A 27932-nucleotide genomic window follows, 5' to 3' on the forward strand; every position below is an offset into this window, starting at 1 on the left:
AGTCTAAGGAGTCACAATATAATATAGCCGACCTAAAAATAATAATATAGAGCCACAAAAATAACAATAGAGGGATTCTTTGGGCACATTAATAACAATATGGGGGCAATGTGGGCACAACAATATAAATAAGGGGTATAACTACAATAGTAATGGGGTAATCACTAGTATTATAGGCACCCAACATGCCCCCCTCCTTCAAAAAAGTGTTGTCCTCAACGCTTGAGTAGTTCTGGATACTTCTGCATAAAATTCTCATCCTCCCATGTGGAATCTTCAGCAGATAAGTTCTTCCACTTGATAAGGTACTCTGAAATTGATCGATTTTGTAGTTGTCGAGTTCTTGTTTCTATAACTGCTTCCGGTTCCAATATAATTTTTCCTTCCTCGTCAAGTTCTGGAAATATTCTTTGAACTGGGAGATTGTCGCCTATAACCTTCTTTAAGCATGAAACATGGAAAACTGGGTGCAATCGAGAAGCTGCAGGAAGCTCCAATTTGTATGCCATAGTACCAATCTTTTGCAACACCTTGTATGGACCATAATACTTTGGTGATAATTTATTATCCTTCTTAGCTTGCTTGAGGGACATTTGCTTATATGGTTGTAGCCGTAGGAATACCCAATCACCTACATCAAAACTTCTTTCACTGCGATGTTGATCTACCTGTTGTTTCATTCTATTCTGTGCCAACACGAGGTTATCCTTTAAGAGTTGGAGGACTTGTTGTTGATGTTCGATGTGATGTTCCATTGCCTGAACCTTAGAATTTTCTCTTAAATATGATGTGATGGATGGTGACTGATACCCATAAAGTGCCATAAATGGGGTCATTTTTGTTGTTGTATGAAAGGAAGTGTTATACCACCATTCAGCGAGAGGCAAGCATTTGACCCATTGTGTCTGTTTATCAGATACAAAGCAACGAAGATATCCTTCCAAACATTTGTTTACTATCTCAGTTTTCCCATCAGATTGAGGATGATAAGATGATCTATGAGCTAACTAATTACCAAGACAAGAAAATAATTATGTCCAAAAATTTCCAGTGAAAATGGGATCTCTGTCACTTACAATAATCTTTGGGTTCCATAAATGCAGTAGAAACTGTACTGGCTTTAATTGGATGTGATAATGCACAAAAGTGTGCATACTTGGTAGGTTTGTCAACTACCACCATGATGACACTCTTTCCCTCAGACATGGGTAAACCTGTGATAAAATCCATTGATACCTCCTCCCAACGTTGGATTGGAATGGATAAAGGTTGTAATAGACCTGATGTCTTAATTGTTTCAACTTTATTTTGTTGGCAAACCAAACATTCTGCCACAAACTTTTGAATATCTGATCTAAGGCCATCCCAAAAAAATTCCTTCTTAACCCTGTGGTAAGTTTTTAAAAATCTTGAGTGCCCTCCTAAGGGAGAAGTGTGCAATTCCATAAGAATCTTTTGTTTTAGCTGGGAATTCTTACAGAGGTATAAGCAATCTTTGTACCATAACGAATCATTTTTCCAGCTAAATGTATCAGACGTACTGGAATGTTGTTGTAGCTTTCGAATAAGTGCCCACACTTCTTTTCCATTCTTCCCTTCCTCCCTTGCTTCATTTATCCAATCTGGTTGGATGATAGAAATAGTGCACAACAATGCTTCCACATCCTCATCCTTCCTTGAGAGTGCATCTGCCACCACATTTTGCTTCCCTTTTTTGTACATGATTTCAAAGTCATAACCCAATATCTTTGTGACCCACTTTTGTTGCTCTTCAGAGGATAATCTTTGTTCTAAAAAGTATTTAAGGCTATCATGATCCGTTTTTACGTTGAAGTGTCTTCCCATTAGGTAGGGTCGCCATTTCTTAAGTGCATGGAGTATTGTCAACATTTCCTTCTCATAAATAGCTTTTCTTAGAAACTTTCCCTTGATTGGACGACTTTCAAAAGAAATGGGTCTTTCATCTTGCATTAGAACGACACCAATTCCATTTCCTGAAGCATCACATTCCACAATAAAGGTTTTTGTGAAGTCCGGTGTAGCTAAGACCGGTGCTTGGCACACTGCCTCTTTAAGATGTTCAAAGGCCTTTATTGCTTTTGGAGTCCATGAAAATGCATCTTTCTTCAATAATGTCGTTAGAGGTGCTGCTATTCTCCCATGATTCTTAACAAACTTGCAATAATACCCTGTCAACCCAAGAAATCCGCGCAAATGCTTTATGGAAGTGGGGATTTTCCATTCCTTAATGGATTTAATTTTGGTAGGGTCTACCTTAACTCCTTCATGAGATACAATATGACCCAAATATTCCACCTCCTGGACTCCAAAGAAACATTTGGATCTTTTGGCATATAATTGTTTCTCCTCCAATAGTTGTAGCACCCTGTCAACATGTTCAACATGATCCTTCCAAGAATTGATATAGATAAGTATATCATCAAAAAGTACTAACACAAATTTTCTAAGGAATGGTTTGAAAATTGAATTCATCAAACCTTGAAATGTTGAAGGTGCATTGGTAAGGCCAAAAGGCATGACCAAAACTTCATAATGACCCTCATGAGTTCTAAATGTCGTTTTCAGAATGTCTTCAATCTTCATTCTTATTTGATGATATCCTGAATGAAGATCCAACTTGGTGAAGTAAATTGATCCATGCAATTCATCCAGTAATTCATCAATGACAGGAATGGGGAACTTATATTTAATAGATAGCTTTTTGAGCTCCCTATAATCCGCACACATGCGCCATGATCCATCTTTCTTATGCACCAATACTACTGGAGTAGAGAAAGAACTTTGACTCGTTTTAATTATACCAGCCTCTAGCATTTCTGCAACCATACGTTCAATTGCACTTTTTTGGACATAGGGATATCTATACAGCCTGATGTTTGGAGGAACACTTCCTGGAATCAGATGAATAGCATGATCATGATCACGCATAGGTGGGAGACCTTTGGGAGTCTCAAATACCTTAGAATGATTGTCCAGGACTTTTTCGAGATCTGGAGAAATAGATGATTCTAATGTGGAAACATCTAGCGAACATAATTGTGCAATTACACCCCTTTGCTCCTTTTTTAGAAGCTTTGTCATACCATTAGAGCTGATTATCTTTCCTGGTTTCCCTGCAATAACCCTTAATTCAACTTCCTTTCCTTCTGTAGAAAATTTGATGAAAGTTCTTGAAAATTAAAAGCTATTGTACCCAAGGATTGTAGCCATTGGACTCCTAGTACAACATCAGCACTTCCCATTGGAATGGAAAGCATTGGGCTAGTCAATACATATTCTCCCATAGATAGCTTGATATTATGGCACTTTCCAGAGAAATTTATTGTTCCTCCATTTGCAATCATCACTTGACACTCTGGTGTTGGATATAGGAAGCAATTCAATTCTTTTGCTACCCTACAATGAATAAAATTGTGGGTGTTTCCTGAATCAACCAACACTATCACCTTTTTCTTCTTGATTTGTCCTTCTATCTTGATGGTTTGAGAAGTGGTAATTCTGACCAATGGATTACAAGATATGGTAGGATTTATTTGTTCTTCATCTAGGCTTTGTTCCTGGAGCATATCCTGTTCTTTTGACCTTTCTTGCTCCTTTTCTTCTTCCTCTTCACAATCTATGTAGAATAATTTCTTCTCAGCACACTTATGACCTTTAATGTATTTGCTATCAGAACTATAACAAAGCCCTTTTGCTCTTTTTTCTTCCAATTGTTGTGGTGTCAACCTTATAGGTTGTGGAAGACGAGGGGCAACTGCACTTCCGTCTTTATAGTTGTGAGTGGTATGCTTACTGCTTGCCATAATTTTGCTTTCCATTTTTCTTTCTAACCTGAATGCCTTCTCTAATGAATCAGGTTCCCAAAGTCGAACATCATGTTGGATATTATCTTTTAAAGACCCCATGAACACATCAATCCTATGCTGCTCTGGAATATCTTTTACCCTTATGTTCAATTTTTGGAACTCCTCAATGTGCTCCATTATTGAACCCTTTTGTTTGAAACTTATCAATTGGCTAAAAAAAATGTTGCTTTTTGTATCCTCATAATGTGCTATCAATTCTTCTGTAAAAATTGCCCAAGTGATAAATTTTTTACGAGAGCAAAGCCATTGATACCATACAAACTGATTTGGTTCCAAATATAAAGTTGCCATACGTACCTTTTGTGTGTTTTGCACATTATTGAGATCGAAGAACTGCTCCATCTGTAATATCCATGTGGCGGGATCCTTGCCATCAAACTTCCTCATATCGATTTTTGGAATATGGTGGGTCTTCGATCCAACATTAGAGTCTATGGAATCATGATTAACATTTCTTTTGTTCACATCATGAGTTTCCTTTACAACCTTTTCACCATTAGTAAGTATTTCTTGTAGAAAATTTGTTAAATCTGTCTTCAAATCTGCCATGTCGGTCTTCAAATCTGTCCTCAAATCTGTCTTCAGATCATCCATCTTAGCTTCCATGCCCTTATCTTAGATTCCACGCCATTTATCTTAGCATCTGTTAGCTTTTGTGAGCATGACATTTGTTGCACTTGTTATTGTAATTTTGATATATCATGTAGCATTTCTTCCTCTTCTTCATGAGTCATGCTACAGCTTTCATATTCCTTACTAGGTGTTTGCATTTTCTTTCCTCGGGGCATCAGTTACCGATAATAATGCTTTACTATGCCCTTTGAATTCCTTCAAACCAATCTTATGAAAAAATTAAAAAAAAAAACTACACACTTTTTTTTACTTTGTAGAAGCCTGATACTGAATCTGATGTATCTTTGTAATTTCCAATCGTCCAGTTCTGAAATTGTGATTTGTAGTAGCCTTCTATGTCCTCCTTCCAATGTCACTAGTCTGATCCAAATTGGATTCTCCGAGAAATAGTTATGAACAATCTCCCGTAGTGACCTGATTATAGACTAGTTCCGTAGAGCGACCTTGTATGAAGTGGCACGTGTCACTGTTTCAACCTTTGACTCTAACAAATATATAAAAGCAAACTACAGTCCGTCCTCTTTCTATATCTTCTTACGAAATTTCAATCTGATGCTCAGAAAGAAAATTATGACGATTTTCCCTAGGTCACCTGTTTTGAGTGTAATTCACGAGTCTGCAAAAAGACCAACTTCCTCAGATCATATCTCCGAACATATCACGTGAAAAACTCTGAAATTCGGATCTGAGATTCAGCGTGATCTGTTCTAAAATGGGTTTTTTTTGCGACTTCTGAAATGTCACAGAAACAAAGTTATAGCGAAAATTCCACGATGACCTGTTTGGAGCAGCGAAACCCTAGAATCCAAAGCTCTGATACCAAATGTTATGAAACCAACTCAAGAAAAGATAGAAAAGATAGATCAACGCCTTAGAATTCAGCCTCTTCGAGGGGGAAACCTCCTTTACATTACATAAATTAACAATTCTTGGATGATGCAAATGAAAAAACCTCCTTTCTACATATAGGAGTCTAAGGAGTCACAATATAATCCAACCGACCTAACAATAATAATATAGAGCCACAAAAATAACAATAGAGGGATTCTATGGGCACATTAATAACAATATGGGGGCAATGGGGGCACAACAATATAAATAAGGAGTATAACCACAATAGTAATGCGGTAATCACTAGTATTATAGGGACCCAACACCTGCTCTCATAATTACTTTTGAAGAGATTGTGCTAGGTATGGAGGAAATATGCATTCTCCATCTTAATCCTCCATGGAAACTTCGAGGTCAAACCCTCAGCTATGGCTCATGCTTACTAAGTTGTTACCTGCTATGTGACCTTCCATTGATAGTTTTTGATGGATTTATTTATTTATTTGATCCTTTTGGTTTGGACCTTAATATGTCTTTGAACCCTGGTCATTTTATACCTTCAAGATCACAAAGTGCAAAAATGTATTATTTAAGAGGTAAATATTTGCTTGGGAGGTTCCAAGATCAATTTCTTCCACTTTTTGTTCGCAAAACTCTTTCTTGGGGCTCATCTAATTCTACAATTATTTGTATACCTTTGAAGTCTAACTCTACAAAAGACACTGTTGAAAGTGGTGATCAGAGAATCAAATGATTATTTAACAAATTTAAATGTCGTGGTATTGTTGTATTGTTGGTTTTTATGTCAGTTGAATAGGTGTTATTGTCAACTCGGGAAACAGGATTATCATTTCCATGCCAGAAATATGTTGTCTTTGTGGGTCCCATATTTTCCATTCTAAGGAGTTTATTTCCAAAAAAAAAAGTGGAGAAAATTTCAAATATCAAATCTATTTAGTAGCTCAAGTGTTGCGACAAAATTGCATACTATAGATGTATGCATAGTTGAAGATGGGAGCAAAATTACAGATAAATGGCTTGTTGCCATTACCCTTGGCTTCGGATAGACAAGTGTGGCATTGGACAAGAGGTATATGTCTTACAACTTGGCTCAAATTGTTGGTGTTGCTACAAATGTGTCCCAGTATGGAAAAACTATGAGGGTTTTTTTAGATAATTGCATCTTATCTCCCCTTCCATTGAATTTCTCAGTCAGCATGCTAGTGACGATCATTATATGTTTTCTTATATGCCACAATGCGGGGCGATATCTATTTGAAAATGAAGCCTTCGTAATTGCTTTAGGAAATAAACATGACACACACAATCAACTTATTGCCTCGTGGAATAAGGAATTGATGGCTTTTGTTCATGATTCCTATATGGAATTGATGGTGGAATTTCAAAGACTTAGAAAGGATCCTTTAACTTCACGTGTGGAATTATCTATTGCTCAAGTTGTGAGTGGGATCTTGCAGATCTCTACTGATAACGTTTATTCATTTTCGCCACGGGAAGCCTAAAATACTATCTCCTAATCAACTTCAATCTATTGAAGGTTTTATGAGTACTTCGAAAATTCCAAATGTTGAGTGGAAATGTCTAATAAAGGGAGTTATAAGGCCTTTTTACTGATGTCTTGTTGAATTACTTGTTTGGCAAAAATGTCGTTGTTTGGTTGTGTTTTTGCTATGCATAAATCTAACACGTGTTAGATTTTCTTCACCTTGCAATGTTGTTATTGACAACATGCTTCTATTTTGGTTTGAAGAAATCTAGCATGCATTAGATTTTTTTTCACTACAATGTGGTTGTTGGCAATATGATTTTGTTTGTGCTAGAAGTAAATATTACCATGTGCTAGATTTCTTTTATCTAGAAATGTTATAATGTGTTTGTGTTTGTGCTAGAAGGAAATCTAGCATACATTAGATTCCTTTCACCCTTCTATGAGTTTATTGACAATGTGGTTGTATATGCGTTAGAAGGAAATCTAGTGTGCACTAGATTTCTTTCGCATTGCAATGTTGTTGTTTGCAATTCAATTGTTTGTGCTAGAAGGAAATCTAGTATGTGTCACATTTCCCTCACCTTACAATGATGTTATTGGCAATGTGCTTGTGATTGTGCTAAAAGGAAATCTAGTATGTGTTAGATTTCTTTTGCCCTAGAATGTTATTGGTAATATGTCTGTGTTCTTTCTATAACAAAATCTAGCATGCGCTAGATTCTTTAGCCCTACAATGTTATGTGTTTGTGTTTGTGCTAGAAGGAAATCTATCACACATCGGATTTCTTTTGTCTTGCAATGGTGGTGTTTTTGGAAATATGCTTGTTTGAGCTAGAAGTAAATCTAATATGTGATATGTTTCTTTCATCGTACAATATTGTTATGTGCTTGTGTTTGCGAGAGAAGGAAATCTATCATGTGTTAGATTTCATTCACCTTGCAATGTTGTTATTAGTGACATGTTTGTGTTTGAGATATAAGTACAAATAGCATGTTAGATCTAATTCAGCTTGCTATATTGTTATTTGAAATATTCTTATGTTTGTGATAGAAGAAAATATAACATGAGATAAATTTCTTTTACCCTACAATATTGATGTTGGCAATATGTTTGTGTATGGTGGAAGGAATTCTAACATGCACTAAATTTATTTCGCAATGCACTATTGGTGTTAGAAACATAGTTGTGTTTGTACTAGAATAAAATATAGTATGCAATAGATTTCTTTTGCAATGCAATATTGTTGGTTGCAACATGCTTGTATTTGTGCTAGAATGAAATATAACTTGCATTGGATTTCTTTTTCAATGCAATACTGTTGGAAATGTACTTGTGTTTGTGCTAGAAGGAATTCTATCACGCGTTGGATTTTATTTGCCCTACAATGTTATTGTTGGCAATGTGCTTGAGTTTATGCTAGAAATAAATCAAGTGTATGCTAGATATCTTCCACCCTGCAATGTTGTTTTTGACAATGTGATTGTGTTTGTGCTAGAAGAAACTCATTCTGTGTAAGATTTCTTTTACTTTACAATGTTTTTGTGAGTAATATGCTTCTATTTACGTTATAAGGAGATTTTGTGTGTGGTGGATTTCGTTCACCTTATAATATTGTTATTGGCAATGTGCTTGTGTTTGTGCTAGAAGGAAATCTAGCATGTGCTAGATTTATTTGACCATGTAATGTTGCTTCTAGCAATATGCTTATGGTTGTAGTAGAAGGAATGATATTGATTGTTAGCTTTCATTTGAGGTGCAATGTTGTTGTTCAAAATGGGCTTCTACTTGTGATAGAAGGAAAGCTAGCACATTATATTTCCTTCATAATGCAATGTTGTTATTAGAAATATGTTTGTTGTTATGCTAGAAGGAAGGTTAGAATGTGTTAAATTTCCTTCATCTTGCAGTTGAAAATGTGTTTGTGTTTGTGATAGAAGTAAATCTTGCATGTGTTAATTTTCTTTCACAATGTAAAATTATTGTTGGAAATGTGCTTGTATTTGTGTTAGAAGGAATTATAGAATGCACTAGATCTTTGTTCTTGTGCCAAAAGGAAAACTATCAAGATTTCACCCTCACCAAGGTTAGTGCTCTGATATTGTTTGTGGCAGTGCATTTGTGATTATGGAAGAAGGATACCTAGTGATTACTAACTTTCTTCTAGACACCATTACACTTATGCAACCAATCCTCTAGGAGTGACATTGTTTAAATAATCACAATGGTTAGAGTTATAGCTTTTGATGTGCCACTTTATTGAATTTGGAACAATTTATGAAGATCAATGATAGTGCAAAATATTCGTATATAAATATATGTTATTGTTGGCACTACATTTGTGCTTTAGTTGGAAGGAAAGATAACGGTATAGCTTTCCTTTTGGCACAAACACAATAATCCAATCATAATTATTTGATCCATGGAGAATAATGTGAGCTTTGTATAATTTTGAAGTTTATGAATAAATGTCTTATTGAGGTATACTATATTTTTCTTCTAATGCAATTTCTTTGCTTTTAGAATAAAAATGAGAATTATCTAGTATTTATAGTAACAAAAATTTTATTTGGAAGAAAACCTCTAGTTTGGCTTTCGATTATCAAGTTCAAACATCAAACATCTTCACTAAGTGAAATATAAATATAATTTTTCCTTCTCATGGGGATTTTATACATCTTATGTAGCATCGATCTCGCAATTTCTTATATTTTCCAAAGGACCATGTTTTGGTTCTTCAACTTCTACAAATTTCTTATGATCATTATTCATACACATGCATCAAGACTACAAGTGTCATTTCTAAAGTTAAATAGGAACTTGGTGGTTTGATATGAGGTTATATTTTTCATTTTATGATATTATCTACATCTCTAATTTCCCGGTATTCATATATATATATATATATATATCTGTGTGTGTGTAATTTGTATGTAAAGTAATTTTTGGTAGTAGGCAATAGATGGTGGGAAACAATGTTTCATTATATATAATATGACTACCACACTATTTAAATTATTGCATCCATATTAATTTTTTGTAAGTTGTGTTTTTGTGAAAATATAATGTCACACTTTACATGTTTCAACTTTTTGATTACATGTTACGATTTAATTTTTGTTACAGAATTGATACAAGCTACAATGGAAAATATAATTTTGGAAAAAGGGGACGCTGTTGATCTCCTTATTAGTGATCAGGTCATTGGGCTAGGAAGGGTCGAATTTGTAGAGTCTAGAACTTATTATGTTGAGAAAGTGTTAATGCAGGTTATGTTACAATTTTGATAATTGGTATCACTCAACCACATTTGATTGGTGAGGATGTTAATGAAGGGGACATACATCCATGGAAGATCATAGATTTGAGACACAACATAGGTAAGTCAAAATATTGAGGCATGTGTTAAATATTATTGATAATATAGTAGATATTTTATTGAGTAAATATTAACCTTATTTACATTCGTTTATAGGTGCAAATGTTTCTTCTACATTTTCTATTGGAGACAAGGTAGATCTTCTGCAACATGGATTGAAGTTGGGTGAGGGCTCCATATTCAATACAAAGCTTGGGCATAAAGTGCATAGAAATATGGTAAATAAAGGATGCATAATGGTTAAAATTGAGAAGGTGTTAAAACATGATGCTCCTCTACCACATCCAACAGGATTTGAGCATACATTAGGGGGTGCATTGGAATCTTATGAGATTTGGCCAGAATTAGATTTGGAGCCTCACTGTCATGATCATGCCATAAATATTCCCCAAGATAGGGTTAGATTCATATGTACGAAGGTTTCTCTTACACATGAATGCATGGGAACAAGCATGTGCATTGCCAAAGGAATGCTAGTTAATGTCTGCGAGGAGCACATTGTTGAGGGTGAAACACTAGGTGAAATGGAATTTGGTGTTTTTTTGGAAGAGATAGACGGAAATTGTGAGATATCAAGAATTGGGGATAAGTCTATCTACTGTTTGGTTAGATGGCCAATAAATAAATTGGTGGACAACAAAGGTGTGATATTAAGGGTCAAGGAAAAGTTAAAGGAGCCACCCAAGGAAATGGTGATATGGGATGTTATAGAGGACACAAATCCCTTAAACAAATTGGATGGGTATCTTTGTAATGAAAAAGATAGAAACTCAATTGATATGCATGTAACAAGGCAATATAAAAGGATTAAACGAGTTATGGCTACAAAAAAAATTACAAAATGTCAAACAAAAATAGATGAAGTGAAAGCAATTCGACTTTTGGTAATAGGTGTATGTTGTAGAAAAGATTGTATTCAACATGTGGATAGGAAGGCCATTGGAGGTGCTAGGAGGGGTATGAGATAAATAAATAAAAATGGTATTAGGGAATTTTTCTTAAATTCAATCATGTCAAACACAGTCATGTGAAAGAGCCATGGCCATGGCCTACCACCTATTGCTAGAAATGTAAAGGACATGAGATTTAATGGGAATATTATTTGTAAGAAAGCCTGGTATAAGATACATAAGATTCCTGCAATCACATTTTATATCTACCAACATTATCTCCAACATGGATAGATAAAAGCTATTCATGGTAACACCAACACATGAAAAGCACGAGCTCACACAAAGGCAACCATAGAAATAGTGCACAAAATTGTAATGGATAATTCAGAATTTTCACCAAACCAAACACGTCAAGTTGAAGAAGATGTTGGCATTATGATTCAAGTGTTGTCCTTGATGGCAACTCACTCAGAGGTTGGTACAGGTGCTCAGAGGTTGGTACAGGTGATGGCAACTTAATCAGAAGACAGATCTTAGTACAGCATGCCAAGGAAGTTCATACACGCCGTTTCGTTAAGCCCAAGTCGCGTGTACACGCTAGTTGGATTCAGAAAAAGCGCGTGTATGTGGAAAGGTACCTTTGGTCCATGGTGGTTAGTCCTTGGAAGTTGTGCCTATGATTTCGGACCATTATGTCTCGACGGGCATGTCGATCCCTAGTTTTAAAGTTGATAGTATTGTGTTACTATGGTTTTGGCTCTTGGTATTGAGCAAGGCCTAAGACTATATAAGGAGAAGAAGATCATTAGGCAAGATCATCTTTCGACAAGGCTTGAATATCTAAGAGAGAAAGAGATCTGATATGCAGGGTTTGGGTTGCTTGATATGAGCTAAGGAGAAATCACATCGGTGGATGGAAGACTAGATCTAAGGACAAATCGGGATCTAATGGTTTGAAATGCTCTATTATGATATGGTTGATTATGCGTATTTCTAGATCTGCATACTGTCGCAATATTATGTTCTGGATCTAACTAATGTCTGGTACAGCTGCAAGTTGAAAGAATCTATTTTTAGATCTGTACGCAGGTTGGCTTAAGTAAAAACGCGTGTACACGCGGGTTTCGCTCATTGAAGTAGCGTATATCTCTTAAAGCTTGATTTTTGGGTTTGCAGTTGGATCTGACTGTTATTGCAGAGTTCTGTAGACTGCTCTGGGTTCTGGTATCTGGTGATTGACAGGGTTCAGTGGTTCAGTGATTCAAAGTTTGATAATTCTAGTATTGGTTGTTTTATGCTTCATGGATCTGTTATGAAAGTTGAATGAATTGGGTTCTACAGATTGAATGTTGTGCTTCAGGAATATCCAGTCTGAAAATGTATGAAAGGTGGTACCTGAAAGAAAGAAGATTGTAGGCCAGCACCTACGTACTAGTATCTTGGCTAGTACAAGAGCAAAGGGGGTTGGAGCTCCCTTCCAAGGAAGTTTGGAGAACGAGAGAAGGTTGTAGCCTTCTGCAGGTTGTAGCCTGCGTACTGGTACAAGGCTGCACCAGTACAAAATATTGTAAACTGAAGTTTCTTATTAAAGAAAGATAGAGACAACTTGCAGCAGGTGGTTTTCACCCACATTGGGTTTCCACCCTATATCTTGGTGTTCATGTGTGTGGCTTTTGATCTGTTCTGTTATACTGCACCTGCTTACTGTTAATGTGGTGAATAATGTCCTGATGAACTTAACTGAAGAATAAGCTAACTAAATTATGAGTTTTCTTCTTATACGTTGTTTTATTTAATCACAGTAGCGTGTACACGCTGGTTCACCTAACTGAAGTAGCGTATATGGTTCTGAGCATTGAAAAGTTTGATTGATCTGATAATACTGATTCACCCCCCCTCTCAGTATTATTTCCAACAATTGGTATCAGAGCAGGTCCTTCAGAGAAGCTTGATCGCTTGAAGGTAGATCATTCATCATGAGCAGCTACGAGAAAGAAGCATCAATCAGGCCACCGATTTTTGATGGGACAAATTTCAATTATTGGAAGGTAAGAGTTATTGCATATCTTCAATCTCTTGGTACAGAAGTTTGGAACATTGTAGAAACAGGCTATGCTTTTCCTTCAGCTACTCCTACAGATCCAGCTGAGAAAAAGAAGTATGAAACAAATGCAAAAGCAGTCAGTACTCTATTAGGAAGTATATCTCAAACAGAATTCATGAAGGTCATGCACTTCAAATCAGCAAAAGAAATATGGGACAAAATGATCACTAGCTATGAAGGAGATGAACAGGTAAAGCAAGCTAAACTTCAAACTCTCAGGATTCAATATGAGACTCTCAAGATGTATAATGATGAAAGTGTGGCTAATTATTTTCTTCGGGTAGATGAGATTGTTAATTGTATGAAAAATTTGGGTGAAGAAATAAGAGAAACTATAGTAGTTCAAAAGATTCTAAGATCATTATCCCCCAAGTTTGAATCTAAAGTATCTGCAATAGAAGAAAAAGAAAATCTCCGTGTTCTCACTATGTCTCAGCTACATGGAATTCTAACCGCTTATGAAATGAGAAAGGGAGGTCCATCTGACAGAAGGGAAGCTGCTTTTAAGGCATCAGGAAAAGAAGATTACTATGAAGCAAGCCATGTTCCAGAAGAAGAGGAAGAAGAATCAAATTTTGTCAGAAATCTTCAAAGGGGTTCTGGAAGGTTCAGAGGTAAGCTACCTTTCAAATGCTTTGCTTGTGGGAGAGTAGGTCATTATGCTGCAAAATGTCCTTATAAGGATAAAGGAAAAGAACCTGCTAGATGGAACAAGAAACAAAGTGCAAATAAGAAAAGCTACTACACCCATGAAGATAGTGATGGCTTATCAAACAGTGATGAGGATGAACAAGGTAATAAATATAAGCTGTTAATGGCATTTGAAGATGATGATTATGAGGATGCTGTAGATGTGGATAATCTCTATAATGAAATTACTAGACTCAAGAGAGGCATAGAAGAAAAGAATGTGATCATTGATACTTTGCAATTTCAAATTGATGAAAAGGAAAAACATCTTGAAAAACTAGAAGGAGAAATTGTTGGTCTCAGAAAAGAAATTGAGAAAACAAAAGCTATTAATCTTAAATTTGTCAAAGGATCTGAAACTTTGGATGAGATTATCAGTGTGCAGCGGTCTCCTCTAAACAAGACAGGTTTGGGCTATAATGGAGAAACCTCTCAAGCATCCACCTCAAAAAGTTATCTTGATGCAGCAAGAAGAAATGAGCAGAAGAACAATAAAGATAATCAGGTAAAGCAGGGACGAATTACAAACAGAAACTATCAGGGACAATCCTCCTTAAGGATGAACAAAACCTACAACCAACCACAGGTAAAATCTTCTCAGTTTGGCTCAAGAATAGATGAAAATAGAAATTACAATCAGTTGGCTGGTAGATTCAATAACCGCAGAAGCTTCTTCAATGGACAATGCTTTTCTTGCCATAACTTTGGTCACAGAGCAGCTCAATGTGTTGCATATAAAACAATCATGACTAGGGAAGCTCAAAAACAAAGAAGTATGACAGGGATTACAAAAAGGACCTATAACAACTTTTCGGTTCTTGAAAATGAAGTTGAATGTTCTATTTGCAATAATTTTGGTCATAAAGACTCTGAATGCAGGAGCAGGTTTCAGGAGAAAAAGGAACAAGCCACGAGCACCAAAACATGGAGAATAAAGGAACCTCAAACAGAAAGATGTGGGATAGCATTTTATGCAGAAGGACAGGAAAATCTATGGTACATTGACAGTGGATGTTCGAAACATATGACAGGTGATAAAGAAAAACTTGAATCTTATTCTACTTTAGAAAAGGGAAAGAAAGTTTCTTTTGGAAATGATACTCCTGCAACTATAAAAGGAAAAGGTATTGCTCCTTTGAAAGAAAAGGTCAAGGCTGGAAATGTTTTATATGTTGATGGATTGAAGCATAATCTTCTAAGTGTCAGCCAGATGTGTGATCAAAAAACCGAGGTTATTTTTAGATCGAATGGATGTCTTGTTCGTGATCTTGATACAGGTAAAACAGTTCTCAAGGGCAAAAGAACTCCAAATAATCTGTACATATTTGAAGAAGGACAACAACAATGCTATCTTAGCAAGGATGAAGAGCACTGGTTATGGCATCGAAGGTTGGGACATCTAAGTTTCTCACAAATAAGGAAAGCATGCAAATATCAGGCAGTTCGCGATCTTCCAGATATCAAAATTCCAGACAACACCATATGCAAATCTTGTCAGTTTGGAAAGCAAACCAGAACTAACTTTCCAGAGAAGGAAGGATCAGCTAGCTTGCCTCTTGAGCTAGTCCATACAGATGTATGTGGTCCATTTAGGAAAAGGACACCTCGAGGAGAAGAATATCTGATATTATTCATTGATGATTTCTCAAGGTTTGTTTGGTTAGGGCTTATGAAGCACAAAGATGAAGCATTCGAAAAATTCAAATCCTTCAAAGCATTGGCTGAAAATGAATCAGGACACAAAATTAAGTGCCTCAGATCTGACAGAGGTGGGGAGTTCACATCAAATGAATTTTTCGATTTCTGCGATGAACATGGGATAAGAAGAGAATTCTCTACAGCTAGAACTCCTCAGCAAAATGGGGTTGTGGAAAGAATGAACAGAACTATCCAACAAATGGCTCGTGCTATGCTCGATGAATCAGGTACTCCTGCAACCTTCTGGGGTGAAGCTGCACATGCTGCTGTTATTATTCTTAACAAAACAAATGTTCGAGTAAACAGCACTCAAACACCTCATGAGCTTTGGAGTGGTAAAACTCCTTCCGTGAAGCACTTCAAAATCTTTGGGAGCAAATGTTATATCAAGAATACTGATGAGCAACTTGGCAAACTTGAACCTAGAGCAGATGAGGGCATTCTTCTTGGTTATTCTCCACATAGCAAAGCATACAAGTGCTACAATAAAAGACTTGGCAGAATTGTTGACAGTATTGATATAGTGGTTGATGAGAAGGGATATATTCCTAGGCAAGTTCATCATGAAGACATTGAAGAAGATGAAGGTTACTCTCAAAGGCGAAATGATGAAGAAGAAGAACCTCAAGAAGAAGAAGAATCTCAAGAAGAACCAGAGGAGCAGACAAGAACGGAAGAGAAGACTCCATCCAGATATGTTCAAAAGAATCATCCAGAAACTCAGATTGTGGGGCAGAAAGAAGCAGGAGTACAAACAAGAAGGACACTTGCAGAAGCTTCAAGCTACTTGGCATTACTCTCCTCCACTGAACCACAAAATGTGAAAGAGGCATGCAAAGATGAAGGTTGGGTCAAAGCAATGGATGAAGAACTTGAGCAAATCGAAAAGAACAACACTTGGGAATTAGTTCCTAGACCAAAAGATAAGAATGTAATAGGAACAAAATGGGTCTTCAAGAATAAATTAAATGAAAATGGAGAAGTAATTAGAAACAAGGCCAGACTTGTTTGTAAAGGGTATGCACAGCAAGAAGGAATAGATTTTGAAGAGACCTTTGCTCCTGTGGCAAGACTTGAGGCCATCCGAATGTTCCTTGCTCTCTCAAGCTTTCAAAACTTCAAGGTATTTCAAATGGACGTGAAATCAGCCTTCCTGAATGGAGACTTAGAAGAGGAAGTATATATTGAGCAACCAGATGGTTTCATTCTTGGGAATGATCCAAACCTTGTATGCAGATTGAAAAAGGCACTCTATGGACTCAAACAAGCTCCAAGGGCTTGGTACTATCGGTTGGACAAATATCTTCACCAACAAGGCTTTTCAAAAGGATCAGCAGATAGCAATCTCTATATAAAAGTTGAAAATAACAAATTGCTAATTCTTGTTGTTTATGTAGATGATATTATTTTTGGCAGCAATGAAGAGACTATGAGTCAGAACTTTGCCTTGGTTATGCAGAAAGAATTCGAAATGTCACTTCTTGGAGAATTGACATATTTTCTTGGATTGCAAATCCAACAAAATGAAGGAGGTATCTTCTTGTCTCAAACCAAATACCTCAAGCAGATCTTGAAGAAGTATGGCATGGAAGAGTCAAAGCCAGTATGTACACCCATGGTTACAGGATGCAGCCTCAGTGCAAATGATGAATCAGCAGCAGTTCACCAACCGACTTATAGATCCATGATTGGGAGTTTGCTCTATTTGACAGGTACTCGACCAGATATTACACATGCAGTAGGAATGGTTGGAAGATTTCAAGCCAACCCAAAGGAAACTCATCTTCAGGAAGTCAAAAGAATCTTCAAATATCTTCAAGGGACCCAAAACTATGGCTTATGGTATCCTAGAAATACAGATCTCACTCTTCATGCTTACACAGATGCAGATTGGGCTGGAAGTGTGGATGATAGGAAAAGCACAAGTGGTGGTGCTTTCTTCATGGGTTCCAGATTAGTATCTTGGTTCAGCAAGAAGCAGAGTTCGATTACCTTATCTACAGCTGAAGCAGAATATGTGGCTGCAGCATCTTGTTGCACACAACTTCTTTGGATGATGCAGACCTTGCAGGACTTTCAAATCACTTGCACTCCACCCGTCTCTATCCTATGTGATAATACAAGTGCAATAAGCATTTCAAAGAATCCAGTCATGCACTCAAAGACCAAGCACATACCAATCAAGTACCATTTTCTTCGGGAACAAGTGCTTGAGCAGAAGGTCAAGTTGGAGTATGTTCCTTCTAAGGAACAGGTTGCTGATATTCTCACAAAACCACTGCCCAGGGAAACCTTTGAATATCTCAGACAAAAGCTGGGAGTAGTTGATGCTTCATCCTGCTGTTGAAGCTTTTCTGTTCTACAGAAAAGTTGGTATACGCAAGTTGCGAAAGGTATATACGCGTATACACGCGGATTTATGATGGGAAAGTCGCGTGTATGGTGTACGCATGTTTCAGGATTATATCCGCGTCTACACGCCGTTTCATGCAGGAGAAATCGCGTATATGAAGTTCTGAACAGCAAAGGCAATCTCTGGAGTTCTGAACAGCAATGGGTTATTCAGGCACGGTCTCAGAGGGTGCAGCAGGCACAGGTTCAGGGGGAGCAGCCTAAAAGTCTCATAAAGTATTGTTGGCTTTCAGATGTTTTGGTTGTAGATTTCAGGAAAAGGAGCTCGGAAAGAAATCCTGGTTGCTGATCTAAAAAGATGTTTATCATATGCTGCTGGTGACTTTCATAAAGTCTTGGTCTAGATCTGCTGTCTCTATGTCATGTTTCTCTCTTGTCATATCTCTTTTATGGTGTCAAGGTCATGTAACGGCCTATGTTGGTTTCCCCACTATGCCTGGGATGAATGCTGAAATATAATTGGTTGTTTTTGATATGTCCCCTCTTGGTAGGGAATATGGATGTATGTATTGAGTCTTTTGGTGATAGGAAGGTCCCTTATGGTGTATAAGTCCTGGTTCTTGTCGAAGAACATCTTTTGCAGATCTGGCCTACTGTCAGGGGGAGCATGAGTCAGCATAGCAAGCAGAGGTTTCAGCATGTCCTCAGGGGGAGCACACCCCTTTGCCCTTGATGTCAAAGGGGGAGAATGACTTGGTGTGGTGGTTGCCATCAAGTCCAAAGGGGGAGATTGTTGGCATTATGATTCAAGTGTTGTCCTTGATGGCAACTCACTCAGAGGTTGGTACAGGTGCTCAGAGGTTGGTACAGGTGATGGCAACTTAATCAGAAGACAGATCTTAGTACAGCATGCCAAGGAAGTTCATACACGCCGTTTCGTTAAGCCCAAGTCGCGTGTACACGCTAGTTGGATTCAGAAAAAGCGCGTGTATGTGGAAAGGTACCTTTGGTCCATGGTGGTTAGTCCTTGGAAGTTGTGCCTATGATTTCGGACCATTATGTCTCGACGGGCGTGTCGATCCCTAGTTTTAAAGTTGATAGTATTGTGTTACTATGGTTTTGGCTCTTGGTATTGAGCAAGGCCTAAGACTATATAAGGAGAAGAAGATCATTAGGCAAGATCATCTTTCGACAAGGCTTGAATATCTAAGAGAGAAAGAGATCTGATATGCAGGGTTTGGGTTGCTTGATATGAGCTAAGGAGAAATCACATCGGTGGATGGAAGACTAGATCTAAGGACAAATCGGGATCTAATGGTTTGAAATGCTCTATTATGATATGGTTGATTATGCGTATTTCTAGATCTGCATACTGTCGCAATATTATGTTCTGGATCTAACTGATGTCTGGTACAGCTGCAAGTTGAAAGAATCTATTTTTAGATCTGTACGCAGGTTGGCTTAAGTAAAAACGCGTGTACACGCGGGTTTCGCTCATTGAAGTAGCGTATATCTCTTAAAGCTTGATTTTTGGGTTTGCAGTTGGATCTGACTGTTATTGCAGAGTTCTGTAGACTGCTCTGGGTTCTGGTATCTGGTGATTGACAGGGTTCAGTGGTTCAGTGATTCAAAGTTTGATAATTCTAGTATTGGTTGTTTTATGCTTCATGGATCTATTATGAAAGTTGAATGAATTGGGTTCTACAGATTGAATGTTGTGCTTCAGGAATATCCAGTCTGAAAATGTATGAAAGGTGGTACCTGAAAGAAAGAAGATTGTAGGCCAGCACCTACGTACTAGTATCTTGGCTAGTACAAGAGCAAAGGGGGTTGGAGCTCCCTTCCAAGGAAGTTTGGAGAACGAGAGAAGGTTGTAGCCTTTTGCAGGTTGTAGCCTGCGTACTGGTACAAGGCTGCACCAGTACAAAATATTGTAAACTGAAGTTTCTTATTAAAGAAAGATAGAGACAACTTGCAGCAGGTGGTTTTCACCCACATTGGGTTTCCACCTTATATCTTGGTGTTCATGTGTGTGGCTTTTGATCTGTTCTGTTATACTGCACCTGCTTACTGTTAATGTGGTGAATAATGTCCTGATGAACTTAACTGAAGAATAAGCTAACTAAATTATGAGTTTTCTTCTTATACGTTGTTTTATTTAATCACAGTAGCGTGTACACGCTGGTTCACCTAACTGAAGTAGCGTATATGTTTCTGAGCATTGAAAAGTTTGATTGATCTGATAATACTGATTCACCCCCCCTCTCAGTATTATTTCCAACAGAAGATGGAACATACTCTCCTTTAAGATTGCTTCCTTCGACTTACACACAAAATTCTTTGTTAAAAGAGATCAATGAGGCTCTTCAAAAGCTCAATTACCCATCAATATCACAGTCTACAATGAGCAAGATCTGGAATACTAAGTTTCGAGATGTGGCATTTTCAAAGAACACCAACTTCAGTAAATGTGGTGAATGTATTGTGTTGAAAGAACAAATGAAGTCAAAAACTACAAAAGAGTTGGAAGAAAAGGCACGAGGTAGGTTGAACAAACATAACAAGATTGTTATGTGTGGAAAATAATGCTACTATGCCCACATAATTATGTTAGAGCAATTTCCAAAGGAGTATTTGAGAATTATCCATGATAAAATGGACGAAACAAAGACTTAAATCCCAAGGCTATGTGTCAAATCAAAATCTATTGTAGGAACAAATTTAGGTTTTCATTGATATGTATGCTTACACATGGGCATAAGACAAGAGGTTTTGGTCATTTCTATTTACCATTTGTACATATGGGATCACAATTTACTATTACATCCCTTGCAAAGTGCTTAAGGGACCTTGAAGACCCACAAATGGATATGTATGGTGATCTACTTTATGGAAGTCGAAGTTCAAGAAACCCACTTACAAATGCATTACTTGACACCTCTATTTACTCAAAATGTCAAGTGTACAAGGATGATTTTATATCTCATGGAAGATCAAAAATTCAAAATGTTGATTTTAAACCTCTTCCTTGACATTTGTTGTTATAGTTGGACAATGCAGCAAGTGATAATAATAATCACTATCTTTTCATGTTTCTATCACTTTTAATTGCACTTGGTGTCTTCATCACTATTGAGGTTGGGTTCTTGCCTGTGGGGCACACTCATGAATACATAGATGGAACCTACAGAAGAATGCCTTCCAACCTAAAACGTAAAGATATATATTCTTAACCTGAAATGATGGATACATATCGCATATTGAAGAAAATCGAGTGTTTCCACCTATACTTATTGACAAGGTCTATGACTTCAAAAGTTTCTTTAATGGATACACCAAGGAGGGAAAAAATGCACTAGTTGGACATCTTAATGTCTAATACTTCCAATTTCTTTTACTCAATGATGTTTCAATACTAAGGTACAAGGAATCAATTAGAGATGCTAAGTGGTCTGAACAAGTTGAGTTATGGAGATGATGAAGGTTGACCTATAATTCCCATAGGGAAGACATATTTCTAAGCTTCCAAACAGAATGATGTCTATTTAAAAGAACTAAACGAAGGGATAACATCATACATAAAAATGTGGAAAGACACTATCGGGAATGAGGATTCACCAACTGTTACAGAGGAATGGAGGAATAAAGTAGTGTATTGGGAAAGAGTTCTTGATACATTAGATGGAATCTATAATGATCATAGAATAATAGATGGAAGTGATTCATCTTCTGAGGATTTCTGGCCCAAGAGAAGGCAAAGAATTGATGTTGATTGTAATGCACTCCATGTAGTCTCAAGTATTATGGATGGAGATTTTGATAATGCGATAGATGAACCAATATATGTTGGATCCAAATGAAAAAAACCAAAGCCAACATTCAATTCGATGATTGATGTTGAGAAAGGAAGGATGTTGCTAGTTAGATCAGGAAATGAGGATGCATGAGAAATGATTTGGATGGCAAAATCCACCTCAGATATCTTTAGGGATAATGAAATTGACAATCTTCATGTAAAGGTTGACTAGCGGAAGCCTATGTCAGGGAAATGCAATGGAATTAGAGCAATATTGGATACCAAATCTTGATGACATAGAACTTGGTTCTATTCTAATTAATACCATAGTGTGGGCATGGATGCCAAAGAAAGAACACTGCAAGAACAAATATCTTAAGATTAGGTTTATATGATTCATGAATGTAATTTTTTTTCGAAGGATCTATTAATATACTTTCAGATACACTTTTCAATATTTGTTGTATATAAAATATTACCTTATATTATTTTTTGAGTTTTATATTATTTAGTATTTCAATGTAATCATGTGTTGATACAAATTACATGACATTGCCATAAAATATTTAAGTTTTCAAAGCTTTATTTGACCAACATGACTTCTCACCATATCAAATATGCATAATCAAATTCAATAATACACTTAAAAACATCTTCTAAACTTGGTCTATTAAAACAATAGTGGGGTACCTAATTAGTATTTTATTTAATGTAAATCATTTAAACACTTAATGAATAGATGCTAGACACTTGTAATAATGTTTGAAGTGAGTTTTCCTTAATATTTCTTATTATAATTGATATAAATTAAATTTGCTATTTTGTTGCACTCTAATTTATAAAAAAAATATCTTGATCATTGAACAACACAACTCGACTTATAAAATATTTCCTCTTATAGATTTTGAAGTGGTGCCAATATTGTACTATTGTAATAAATTTGTACTCAACTTAGGAAAAGTAGTTAGTGTCAATTTAAAATGGTCAATAATAGTAAGAAAAAGAATTTTAATATATTGTTAAAAAACTTTATAGGTAATTTTTTTTTTTACAAAATCTATTATTCATGAGTCAAATTTAATACATACATATAAATATTAATGATAATAGAAATGATGTAAGGAATCTAAGTTTTAGATGAATGTTAATATGTTCTTTTCAATACAATATCCTTAAACACTACAGGAATAAAAATTAAACACTTGTAATAAATAGTTTAGTCAATTTTCTCTCTTTCCTTTTGTATTTGAAAATAATCAAATTGTGCTACTTTGTTACTATTCTAATTCGTGATTGATTTTAATCATTAAAATGATTAGTAATTGAGTCGAGAGGCTCATCCTACAACCCAGTATGAGGAGATGTGTAAGTTTGTCTGTCCGTTTTTGCCCCTTTAAAATAAAAATTATGTTCTAAATAGAAAAATAAAAAAATGAATATGTTGCAAAGCAATTAGAAGAAAAAAATGTGTGAATTAGATGTTTAAATATTATACTTTTCAAAAATATTTCAACTAGAGATTCAAATAAACTATTTGAAGATATATGTTAACTAATTTATGTCAATATCAACTTCATATATATCTATATATATAAAAAAAAAAGTTTTTTATAGTTAAAATTTTTATTAGTCTTATGTATACTCTATTTAGCATTCAAAAATACAGTTTCAACAATGAAAAATAACACATTGTATTTTGCACTCTAAAAATCTTTGCATGTGAAGGAATTTGATCCCTACATTTGTACTTGAGATGGATCTATGTTGGTATATATTGGACACATTACTATGATCATTTGTCATTAAATAATTTTATACTTAATATGTATCTTGCATATTAATCTATTATTCATTATACCTCAATCAACTTAGTTTTTAACACAAAAGTACAAATAAATAAAAATAAATTATGCTACTACTCGCATTCAACATTTAATTTGATCCTAAAGAAATATTTTCTCATCAACTCTGAAATGGTGCAAATTTCCTACAATAGTCTGAAATGATGATGGTGATAATGATGATTATCATCCACTAAGACAAAATATGGTATATAAGAAGGCAGAAAGGTATTACCCAAAATTATTTCGAATTTTATTGTTATGCTCAATAAGCAATAAAAGAAGTGTTTCAAGCTCATCATAGTTTTGTTTAGTTAAAAGATCAATAAGGTTGGTAGCGTCACAAGTATTTTGAAATTTAAATCCATATGAGTATAAACTCAATGATCTATGAGATTTTTTAAATCTTCAACGATATTACTAGTGTTGCAAAGGTGATAGACTTTTAAATTGTGCCAACAATGTCTTAGTAATAACTGTAACTTAACACATACATGATATTTACTATATTGGATTATCATTGAATGGGTTAATAATAGTAAAATACACATCATTCTTTTCATAAAACAACCTTAACAAACTTATATTTTAATACAAACCATAAAAATATGAAAATAGATAATGTAAGGAATCCAAGATTTAGACATGAAAGATTTGCTTTTGCAAGTTTATATGAATTTGTTTAATAAAGTTTATCATGATAGTTTTTTCACAAAAAATGATGAATATCTACATTAAAATTAGTGAACTAAGTGAATTTCTAATTCCCCATTTTGAAAAAACTTAATCTAGATAAAATTATATATTCTAGATCCACTGAATACTTCCAAATTTAATGAAATATGTGTTACATATGGATGTTATTTGATCTTTAATGCTCTATACTTTGTTCTATCCAAGGATTGAGGACAGGAGATAAAACACAAATAATGGATTATATGCTTGTACAATTCTGAACATAAAAATTTATACCCGATATTCATACCTGCATCTGGCTTTCCCTCACTTTCTTCAGTTGTTTCTTCATCCACAGGTGCTAGCAAGTTGATTCCCAATGCCTGAAAGTTCGACTCTATCAACATTTTTGCCAATCCTTGCCCTTTCACCAAATTTGTGGGTTTTATTTCCAAGCCATACTCTTGGATCTTGGCTATCCGTTTTCCTATTTTACCTCCTACATCACCCTGTACTAATACATCTTTTACTACAACATTTGGCACATAAGCAATGATATGTGACTACAGTGCATAAGTCTTGAAGGCCTCCAGAGCTTTTACCAAAGCATATACTTGTTTTTCAAGAATATTATACTTTAGTTGAACATCTATGAGAGTCTTGCTAAAGAAAGCAACTGGATGCTCCTTTTCTTCATTATTTTTCTGCAACAAAAAAACAACTATTGAATTAGGTGATGCAAATGAAAAAACTTGGAAAGGTTTTTTATCAGGGCTTATTAGGACCGGAGCAGCTTTCAATGCTTCTTTAATCTCGGAGAATGACTCTCTCGTTTCCTTGCTCCAATGCACTTCATTCTCTTTCTTCAACATATTACTAATTTCTTTTACAATTTCTACATAATTGGACACAAACCTCAAAAAATTAATTTTACCCATAAATTTCTGAATGTCCTTCTTTTTTTTTCCAGTGGAAAAATCGGTAACTTTTTATTTAAAAAATGAAAAGTTACACTAGCAGATGCTTGAAGCATTTCCATAAGACGCCCATTAGTCTCGAGTGCTTTTGCACCCCACGCAAAGTTACAAAGCTAACGTACAGATGAAGAAGAAGAAAGGGAAAAAAAAAGAGAAAAAAAAGGAGGAGGCAAGAAAAACTGAGTTCGGTCACACTTCAAGCTTTTCTTCCCTTTTTCTTTTCGACCTTGCGCCACTCTCCTTGGGTGGGCTCGATCGAAGCTATGACTAACTGTGTTTCTGCTTTCTGAGATCCTACTTCCTTGTCTGAATCCGAGGTATCTGAGTGGTGATGTCGTTTGATCCCTCCCATGCTCTGATCCTCGTTTGCCTTCTCTGCCTGATTTGGATGACGCTGTAAAGCCTTGTTGTCTGATGTAGTTTCCTTCTGTGTCTCCATTTCTTGGGATACCTCAGCATTCCATATGGGGGTATCTTCCTCTTCTGCTTTTGATTCTTCGTCTTCTGAGTTATGTGGAGAAAATTGCCATCCTTTCCTCTGCTTCCCTTTTTTCTTTCTTTTACTGTTTGCTTTCTTGGCTTCTGGACATGTGCTTTGTAGGTGCCCTGTTTGCCTGCATAGCCTGCATCTGAAAGCTATGTTTTCGTAGTCTAGTGCTTGCAGCCAAATTTTTTGTTTGTAGATCAGCCTTATGTTGTATGGCAGCGCTTTACTTAGATCTACTTCCACACAAATGCGTGCAAAAGTGTAGACCCTTTCATCAATCCTCTCCAGATCTATTTTGATGTATTTCCCTATGTTGTTCCCAATTCCTTCCAAAACTCGTTCTCTCCAAAAGTGAAGGGGAAGGTTGTATAGACGGACCCAGACTGGCACTTTGGATACAGTCATTTTGTTTGGATTGAAATCTGGAAACCATGGAGTCATGAACAACCCCGACGTTCCCCAGAACCAAGGTCCAACACTGATGATTGTGTCTCTGACTTCCCTGGATGCAAATCTAACTATGAAAAACCCCTTGGAGCATAAATGTATATCACATTCCATGGTCCAACTAGTGAAAATCAAGTGAAATAGATCCGACGGTTTTGGCCAAAAACTATTGAAGCGGTAGATTAGAACCTGCGTTTCATAAGACTTAACGAAATCATCAAGCCCTGTAGAATCAAGGTTAACGGCTAGAGTTTTCCCTAGCTGATCTACTATGTATGGCCTGGATACATATCCACCTTGATCTAGAGAGGACCCTGAATCTCTGTTACCTTGTAGAATGTTCTTATAGGAGAACCCTCCCTTGGGTTGGTGCTGAGATGCTGTCTTTTTCCCCTTGTCTCCTCCTGAGAAGCTTGGCTGTCCCTGAGGCAGAGCTCCTCCTCTCAGCCTGAGGTTTAAAACAATGGTTTTTTCTGGGCTAATCTCGTAGATTCCCAAAGTTCTATTATCCTGGAGAGACCACCTACCACTGACGAAATGTTGGATTTGAACAGGATATCCGGTCAAAACCCAAATTTGTTGTTTCAGCTACATGGTAGTGCTTCCTGCATGTACCCATACTATACAGGATTTCCCTTCAGGGGTTTTAATAAAAATCTGAAAACAAGTTGTTTTTACCTGAATTCTGGGTTTTGGCAGAGTTCCTGATCTGCCTAAGCCAATGTCGCTGTTGATTGTCATGTGCTCTAGTTGTATGCAATCTTCCAGATCTAACCTCTTATTGGGTCGAACTTCCATTTGCATGTCAAGATCTGCATCCCCTCTGCTCGATTGATGCATATTTCCACCGATCTGCTGCATGGGTTCTGGTTGTCTTCTAATATTGGTCAGATCGGATGGATCTTGCCCGGATCTGCAATATTTGTGCCAATCCATTGTGAGAGGGAGCAGATCTGCAACATGCAGATAGACATCGGCTCTTTTGAAAACCTTGGCTGCAGTTGGCACAGTGGAATTGACTGGATTGCTAATAATATTCACAATTGCATTGGGACAACATTTGGCTACCCCTACGCACAGGGTGCGGATGATTCCCACATTAATATTGAACAAATCGTCCCTAGTCATCCCAGGTTTCCATGGAATTCCTGCAGGGATGATCACTACATCCCTTCCCACCAACGCTGCTTCCAGCTGCTCTTTGCCAACAAATCCACGCACAACGGCTTTGGTGTCAATATGGCTAATATCTACAGTGACGCCGGGGGTATTGACGACATCATAGAGGTGAAGGACTGAGACCAACGGATTCATTTTCATGAGCATGGAAAGGGGTTGTCTGATGCCACATGAGGCTCCGAGGACAGCCACCTTGAATCCAGATGCCCCGCCTTTCGATCTGTAATTGATGCGCCTGAGTACTCCTTCATTCTACAACTGTGAATGCCCTAGATGGACGAGGTGAGTAGCAATTCGAGAGATTCGATCTCTGGTTCTGTGATCCATGGCGTGAAGCGTATCTCTAGGGTGTGAGCTTGAATTCTACTAAATGTCCTTCTTACTCCTAGGCAAAGGTATTTTCTGCATAGCTTGCACCCTTGCTGGATCTATCTTCACTCCATCTCTAGAAGCAATGTTCCCCAATAGTTTTCCCTCTTCCAGAGCAAAAATAGACATCTTAGGATTCAAGGAAAGGCCATATCTTCTACATTTCTCAAAGGTCTTTTTAAGATA

General features: G+C 36.5%; 1 pseudogene; it reads right to left on the bottom strand.

The window, feature by feature from the left end:
* Positions 1-27704, bottom strand: part of LOC149267600 (malate dehydrogenase, glyoxysomal pseudogene) — a 76163-nt pseudogene extending 48459 nt beyond the window's left edge.
* Positions 27705-27932: the final 228 nt, after the last annotated feature.

This window comes from Pinus tabuliformis, chromosome 6 (assembly GCF_031772625.1).
Source record: "Pinus tabuliformis cultivar Carrire ecotype Pingquan chromosome 6, CPIR1, whole genome shotgun sequence".
NCBI lineage: Eukaryota > Viridiplantae > Streptophyta > Pinopsida > Pinales > Pinaceae > Pinus > Pinus tabuliformis.